Below are 7,909 nucleotides of genomic sequence, written 5' to 3'. Positions count from 1 at the left end.
CCGCGTAAATCTAATGAGGCTTAAGCCTCGTTATAGCCATCTGAGGCTTAGGATTTGAGGCATTTTCCCCTCGAGAACGCCTTTTTAAACCAACAAAATATAACTGTTCTAACAGTATAACTTCCTTCCCAATTGCAATTGCCTTCCTAAGTGCATTAGTTACTTCTTAAAATTACTAATATAACCCTAAGTCTAGATTATATTTCAATAATGCGCACATTTGTGAAAGATTAACTCCATATTTTCTGATAATGATTGGTTTGTGTACAGCGATTCTTGAAACTTATTGCGAATAATCAATTTTAGTTGGTTAAAAATAGGAAAATTGGTTTTCTATGTAATACAACTTACATATATTACTTCAAGTGTAATAACACTTCATTCTTCCTTCTATGGCTCTTGTTGACTTTTTCCCATCTGCGATAACATCTACCATCCGATGTTGGGAAATTTATTATCGAAATGTGCGAAAGCGTGTTATTTTCGCATGAATTGCCTCTTGGACTTGAAATTCATTAATATAGAATATAATTACAATATGGGCTAAATAATACAAGGTAGAGATATGGGCCTATACTAAAATACTGACATACATGCATGCGTAGATGATACGCTAATACGCCCCCACAGTTTGAGCTAGAGGTCTTGAGCAAACACTCAAACTGGATCTGAAATCATTAAATAACGTAGTCGGCAGTCCTTTTGTGAAGATGTCAGCATACATACTGAGGTCTGGAGGGAACATGGAGGAAATGAACAGATCCAGTGGCAACCTTTTCGCGTACAAAGTGAAGATCAATTTCAATATGTTTTGTACGTTGATGTTGAATAGGATTTGAGGACATGCAAACCGCACTTATGTTAACACAATTAACAATGGTTGCTTTGGTGACTGGGGAGTGAAGCTCACCAAGAAGGTTGCGAAGCCAACATGTTTCGGCTATGACATTGGCAACTCCTCGGTATTCTGCTTCGGCGCTGGAGCGGGAGACAGTCTGTTGTCGTTTGGATGACCAGTATAGAAGGCTGTCATCCAGGAAAACACAATCTCCACTCGTGGAACGACGTGTTGTGGGAACCCCCCCCCCCCCAATCAGCATCAGAGTATGCGATAAGGCCCGTAGTGTGGGAGGGATGAATTTAAAGCCCGTAGTGTAGGGTACCGCTAACATAGCGTAGTACACGCTTTAAAGCATTCATATACGGTTCCGGTGGGTCATGCATGAAGAGGCATATTTGTTGAACAACAAAAGATAGATTCGGGCGAGTGAAAGTAAGGTACTGTAAGCCGCTTGCGAAACTCCGGTATAAGGTAGGATCAGTGACGGGAGTGCCGTCACTATCAAGCTTTGATTGCATGTCTGCCGGTGTTCTACAAGGTTTGCAATTAGACATAATTGCCTGATCAAGGAGTTCCAATGCATATTTGCGCTGGGATAAAAAAATGCCTTTTTCGTCCCGGGTTGCTGTAATACCCAAGAAATAAGATAGATCACCTAAGTCCTTCATGGCAAACTCTACGACCAAAAGGGAAATGGTGCACTGAAGAAGCTCTGTAGAAGATGCTGTTAGAATGATATCATCAACATATAGAAGGAAATAAACTGCCTCTGAACCCCTGCGAAAAGAAAACCAAGGACGAGTCGCAACGACTGTGAGTGAAACCAATCTGAGTGACATAAGTTGCGAATCGCTGAAACCAAGCTCTAGGAGCTTGTTTGAGTCCGTAAAGTGACTTTTTGCAGATGATAAACATAATCTGGATGAGCCAGATCCCGAAATCCTGGAGGCTGATGCATGTAGACTGTTTCATGCAGTTGACCGTGCAGGAAAGCATTTTTTATGTCTAACTGATGAATAGGCCATTTACGAGACACCGCAAGGCTAAGGACGGTCCGAATAGTAGCTACTTTAACAACTGGGCTAAAAGTGTCATCACAATCAATACCGGGCCATTGGCTCCTTTCATTTGCAACCCGTCGAGCCTTATATCGTTGGGGAGAATCATCAACCTTATATTTCTTTCTAAACAACCACATGGAGCACAGAATATTGGCGTTAGAAGGCCTCGGAACAAGGACCCATGTTCTATTAGCAATAAGAGCATTAAACTTATCCTTCATGGCAATTGTCCAATTTGGATCTTGGAGGGCGTCAAGATGGGATCGAGGAAGGGGGGACTCTGTGGTGGTGTGAAGATTTAGTCGATTAAAGGGTTTCCTGATACCCAGGCGACCTCTAGTAACCATAGGATGAGTGGGGGTTGGGTAGGGTGAGGTTCAGGAGGTGACTGAAGTGAGTTAGGAGGCATGGGGTGTAAGGCGAACCAGCTATAGGTGATGGAGGTGGTGTGGTGACGGTGTCAGTAAGCCCGTCAGTAGAAAGAGAAGGTGGTGAGGAATTAAGTAGCTCACGATAGATGGGAGACTGATCAATATATTCGTCAAGGAATGAGTACGAGGGAGGTTCATTAGGTGTCATGGAACGATAAGGGAAGGAATGCACATCAAAGGTAACATGTCGGGAAATTATAATTTGGTGGGTGGCAAGATTGAAGCACTGATAACCACGATGATTGGAGGGATATCGAAGAAAAATACAAGGTGCGGAATGTGGGGAGAGTTTATGAGGTGGGAATATGAGGATAGCAGAGGCATCCAAATACACGAAGGTCAGAGTAGGATGGTGGCTTTTGAGTGAGTTTAGTGTATGGGATTTCATTATTGATGGATGTGGAGGGAGTGAGGTTTAGTAGGTGAATAGCCATATGTAGTGCTTCGACCTAGAAATCTTGTAGTAAGTGAGCATGTAAAAGAAGGGTACGTATGATATTGTTGATAGTGCATATCATACGTTCAGATTTCCTGTTTTGTTGGGAAGTGCGAGGGCATGAGAAACGAAACATGATACCATGTTGGTCGAAAAATTGGTGAAATTGGGTATTGTCAAATTCACCACAATGATCACACTGAAAGGATTTGATGTCAATATTGAATTGATTTTTGACAAAAGTTCTAAAGTGAAGAAATTTGGAAAAAACATCGGGTTTTTTGAGGAGGGGATGAACCCAAACAAAATGAGATAAGTGATCAATAAAAAAAAACGTAATATTTGATGTCACGAATGCTCAACAGGAGATTCCTACAAATCAAAATGGACAATATCAAATAAACCATAAACAATAGAATTTTAAATGGAAAAAGGTAACCGAATGTGTTTGCTAAGTTGACACGCTTGGCAACTTATAGTGTTTGGAGCTTTATTATAATCAATAAAATGACTAGAAACTAACTGATTAAAAACATGAGCTCCGGGATGACCAAGACGTTAATGCCATAAGGATGCCCGGGTGGAGATAAGACACTACTAAAAAACTAGGGCAATAGCTATGACACAATCCGTAGGTTAAGGCAATACCTACGGATTTGCTACAGAAAATGACATGTAGCATAAATGCCCGTGGGAAATTTGTACCTACAGACTAGCTACGAAATAGCTACGGCCAATTCCGTAGGTATAATACCTACATATTAGCTATGGAAAAGAATTGCTACGGATTACTGACAGGAGTTGAGTTTGACTAAAGCTGACTAGTTTCCTACGGAATAGCTACGGAAACACATAGCTACAGATTTGCTACGGATTACTGACGGAGCCCACTTTGACTAACATTGACTTTATCACCTACGGATTTCCTACATCTCACATTACCTACGGATTTTCCGTAGGTAATTACTTTTTATTTAAAAAAAAAACAGCAAAAAATTATAAAAAACCCAGTTTTTTCTATCCAAAATATTAAAAAAAAAACATTACATTAAACTTATAACAATATTGAAATTCAACCAGAATAACCTTACCATAAAACTAATAAACCTAAAAAAATGTCAAATACAAATATATATTACTAACATTCTCTAATACTACATTAAATGTATCTAATAATACACATTAAAAGTGTCAACCACAAATGTTTAACTAGGTGTTTACAAACATAAAACTAAGAATTATTTAGTGGATTACTCGGCAATTACCAGGTGAGTTAAGTCGAGTCAATAAAGGCCGACCCGTGTTCTTCAATTTGAGTTTTGAATCAAATGCCGCCAATTGTTCCTGTTTAAAACACCATAATCAATGATCACAAAAAATACAAACATAGCAATGTACTTTCAAGTATTTGTTTATTATGCCATAATTAGGAACATTTTTGAAAGTACAACGCTATAAGTAAGACAAAATGAAAGTAGGATGTTATAATAAGCATGTATATCTTGCATTTAACTAGCTCAAAAATTAAAACAAATTTCCTTCTAATAATCACGTTGTTGAATCACTATAATAACCGACTCATTAAAAAACCGTAATTTGAAACTAAAAAAACATAATTTTAAACTAAAAATACATTTTACTAACCAAAAACATTACATTAAAAACCACATTACAAATTGTAAATACAAATTGCCAATAAGGATAGGTACAATATCAAATTGACAATCATTAACCTATCAAATGAAAGATACAAAGGTTCTTTAAATTAAGCAGTTTTGAAGTCTTGTTTACCATTTACATTAGTTCATCAATTAGAATACCTGGATAGATGGATAGTTCTACAAGTATTCTTTGGTGTAATTATTTGAAGCAGCAAAGAGAAGCCCAAAAAACAGAATCTTAGTTTTAACTTTGCTATCCTCACACATATTTCGTTTGCCAATATCCAAAAAAACCTGTAAAATCCATGATATGAATAGTGAATGCTCTAGTTTCCATCATTAATAAGAAAAAAGGTTCAAATCCATGACACGACCAAAATGACTTGTTTTTACAACATTTGACATAATAAATAGAGTTTAGAGTAGAATCTCTCTTTCCAAACAGAGAGTTTACATAGGGGAACTTTTATCAAACAAATGGTGTGTAACATCCCGAAATTCAGGTAAAGCTATTATACCCTTCCATTTTGTCAGGTTGTCAAAAGTGGTCCCTTGAAAGAGTTCTTGTAGCAAATGAGTACGCTGCGCGTACTGGGGAGTACGCTACGCGTACTCATGCGCTTAATTTGGACGCGGATTCGCCTGGGTACGCTGGGCGTACCAAGGGTTACGCTGGGCGTAATGGGTCCAGATGCAAACCCTAATATTTGACTTGTGCACTATATAATGGATGCTAAGGCTCATTTCTCAGCCTCCATATCAGTGAGTAAAACCCTAAGAGAGCCTCCTAATCGTCCTTAGCTTGAGAGTAAGTGTTTTGGAGCTAAAAGTGCCTTGGTGTGTTAGTGAAGAAGAAGGAGAGGAGCTTGTGGAGGCTAGAGCTTGAAGTGCAAGTTTGGATATGAGATCTACAAAGGAAGGAGTTGCATTAGGTGGTATAAAGTTCAAAACTTTCCTCTTCATTTTGGTTTGATGTTTCATGGACCAATTTAGGGGTAAAAGTCCCAAAGGTGGAGACTTTATGAGTGTAATGTGCTCCATGGACCTAGATTTGTCCCATTTTAATGGTATTTGTATTATAAATCCATAAAGTTTCCATCTTGGTCGTGGATATGAGGTTATGCATGAGTATTGAGCTTTCTAGTGTTAGGAAGTGGAGTATTATGGGTGTTAGTGACTTGTCCAGCCATGCTAGGGCTTAAAGTCACCGACTTTATGGATTAAGAGGGTTATAAATGGTCAGATCTAGAAGTTGGATGTGGGTCTTAACGGATTAAGACCCCAAAATGCTTAGAGTCTGAAACTGGGAGTTACGCTGGGCGTAATCCCAGTACGCGCGGTGTAAGCGGTCGCGTACCCTGTTTTCTGTGAAGACACTGGGTACGCCCATCGTACATGTGTGGTACGCGCAGCGTAACCCGGGGAGTTGACTTTTGTTGACTTTTATGGTTTGGTCAACTTTAGGGTCTTTGAGCCATGAGAGGGGTAAAATGGTCTTTTACCCTTCTGAGAGTACTAAGAGGAGGAATAGTCTAGCCTTGAGAGATGTATTGATTTAGAGTGTTTATTTCATATGATTAGGCGGAGGCTAGATCGGATTTTACAGAGTTTCAGAATTTACCGAGTTACCTGAGGTGAGTCTTCTCACTATACTTTACCTAGAGTGGTAAATAGAGTTATGTGACAAAGTATTTTGTATGCTTTTGCTTGATGTGATTTCTATGTGATTTATGCTATGTATGTACCAGAGTTTTTAGAGTTAGGACTGTAAGGTCCATAGAGTTAGGGCTAGAGGGCCCACAGAGTTATGGGACTAGAGGGTCCCACTAAGACACATTGACCAGAGGGTCAAATAGAGTTATAGCCTCGAGTGGATAATATGTATTGTGTGGTATTTTAGGGAACTCACTAAGCATTTATGCTTACAGTGTTGTGTTATGTGTTTCAGGTACCAGTGATGATCGCGGAAAGGCGCCAACTTGATCAGTACACACACGATGAGTTTTTACATTTTGATCTGGGGATGTGATGTTATGTTTTGAGTATGTGATACAGTGATGTTCTTATAACAATTATGAATGAAAATGTGTTTTATAAAATGTGAAAAATTATTTTGAAAAATTTGGGTATTACAAGTTGGTATCAGAGCCTTGGTTTGAGGGATTCGGGTACACCTTCGGGCATAACTGAACTCAAACTGAGGATTTGGGAGATTTTCAAAATAAAATTTACAAAATTTTCTGAAGAGTAAAAAGTTTTTGAAAGAGCAGAGCAGAGTAGTGTGTACAATCAACCAGCGCCCGAACGGTGATTTCCCAAAATACCCTTACATTATGAGTTATGAGATATGTTATGATATAATATGCATGCTAGAGTAGGCTAGGTATTCTTATTAGGACTAGAGTGGCCTGATTTGTGATGCCTTAGCCTAGGGATTTTGCTGCTAGGAGATGCTTGAGAGTGAATAGATAGCAACTAGGAGCTTATGAGAGATCTACTAGAGAGTGGACTATGCATAAAGAGAGAGTAGAGTACTTGGGATTTGGAATCCTAGGAGGAAGACTTGGGGTGAATATTGATGCAGTGTGGATGGTAGTATTGGGCTCGTACTACCGAAGGCACCAGATCAGTGTGCAACCTAAGTAAGAGTCCTTAAGGTACCAGGGATCAAGTAGGATTGGGATATCGAGTGTGTGTACACTCGAGTGAGTCTTTGATATCTTGTGTTGTATTTCAGAGAGACGTCCTGGTGGGGACACGCCACAGGCCAGGGACTAGTGAGGGGGTGTGAGCGATGAGGAGCTCCGCCAGATGATTCATGATGAGGTGGATGCTGCCATCCACGCTGAGATTCCAGAGATGTTCGGGTCTATCAAGACCACCCTGGTCGAGACTTTTGATGAGTGTTATGCTGCTCTTACTAATGTTGTAGCCACTGCGGCCGTTGCTGCTGCCACGCCACAAGGGGGTGACGCGTTGCTGTACCGGGAGTTCAGCAACACAAAGCCACCAGAGTTTGATGGGACTCAGGATCTGATAGTTGCGATGAGGTGGATCTCTGACATTGAGGGGTGCTTCTACACATGTTCATGTCCGGAGCATCTGAGGGTTCGGTTCGCGCTGAACCAGCTTCGCTTGGGGGCGAAGGATTGGTGGCAGTTTGTGACAGCGCACTATTCTTCTGCAGAGCTTGCTGCGGTGACCTGGGAGAGGCTCACCGCTATGTTTCGTGATGCGTACAATCCCATGGTGGAAAGGGAGCGTTTGGCCTAGGAGTTCCTCAAGCAGGGTATAAAGTCTGTTACTGTGATCACTAGGATGTTTCATGAGAGGGTGATGTTCTGCCCTGAGCATGTGTCTTGTGAGTAGGCACGTATGAGCCGTTATTTGAGCATTTTGAAGAGAGACATCTGCTAGTTCATGGTGAACTCAACGTACCGTACATTTGCCGAGCTTCAGGAAAATGCCCAAAAGAGGGA

The 7,909-nt window shown here is 40.4% G+C and overlaps 1 pseudogene; it reads right to left on the bottom strand.

The window, feature by feature from the left end:
- Positions 1 to 613: 613 nt before the first annotated feature.
- On the bottom strand, positions 614 to 2,481 carry LOC111903604 (uncharacterized mitochondrial protein AtMg00810-like; annotated as a pseudogene).
- Positions 2,482 to 7,909: the final 5,428 nt, after the last annotated feature.

This window comes from Lactuca sativa, chromosome 8 (assembly GCF_002870075.4).
Source record: "Lactuca sativa cultivar Salinas chromosome 8, Lsat_Salinas_v11, whole genome shotgun sequence".
Classification (NCBI taxonomy): domain Eukaryota; kingdom Viridiplantae; phylum Streptophyta; class Magnoliopsida; order Asterales; family Asteraceae; genus Lactuca; species Lactuca sativa.
The sequence above is the reverse complement of the archived record's forward strand: the minus strand, read 5'-3'. Positions and strand labels throughout refer to the sequence as shown.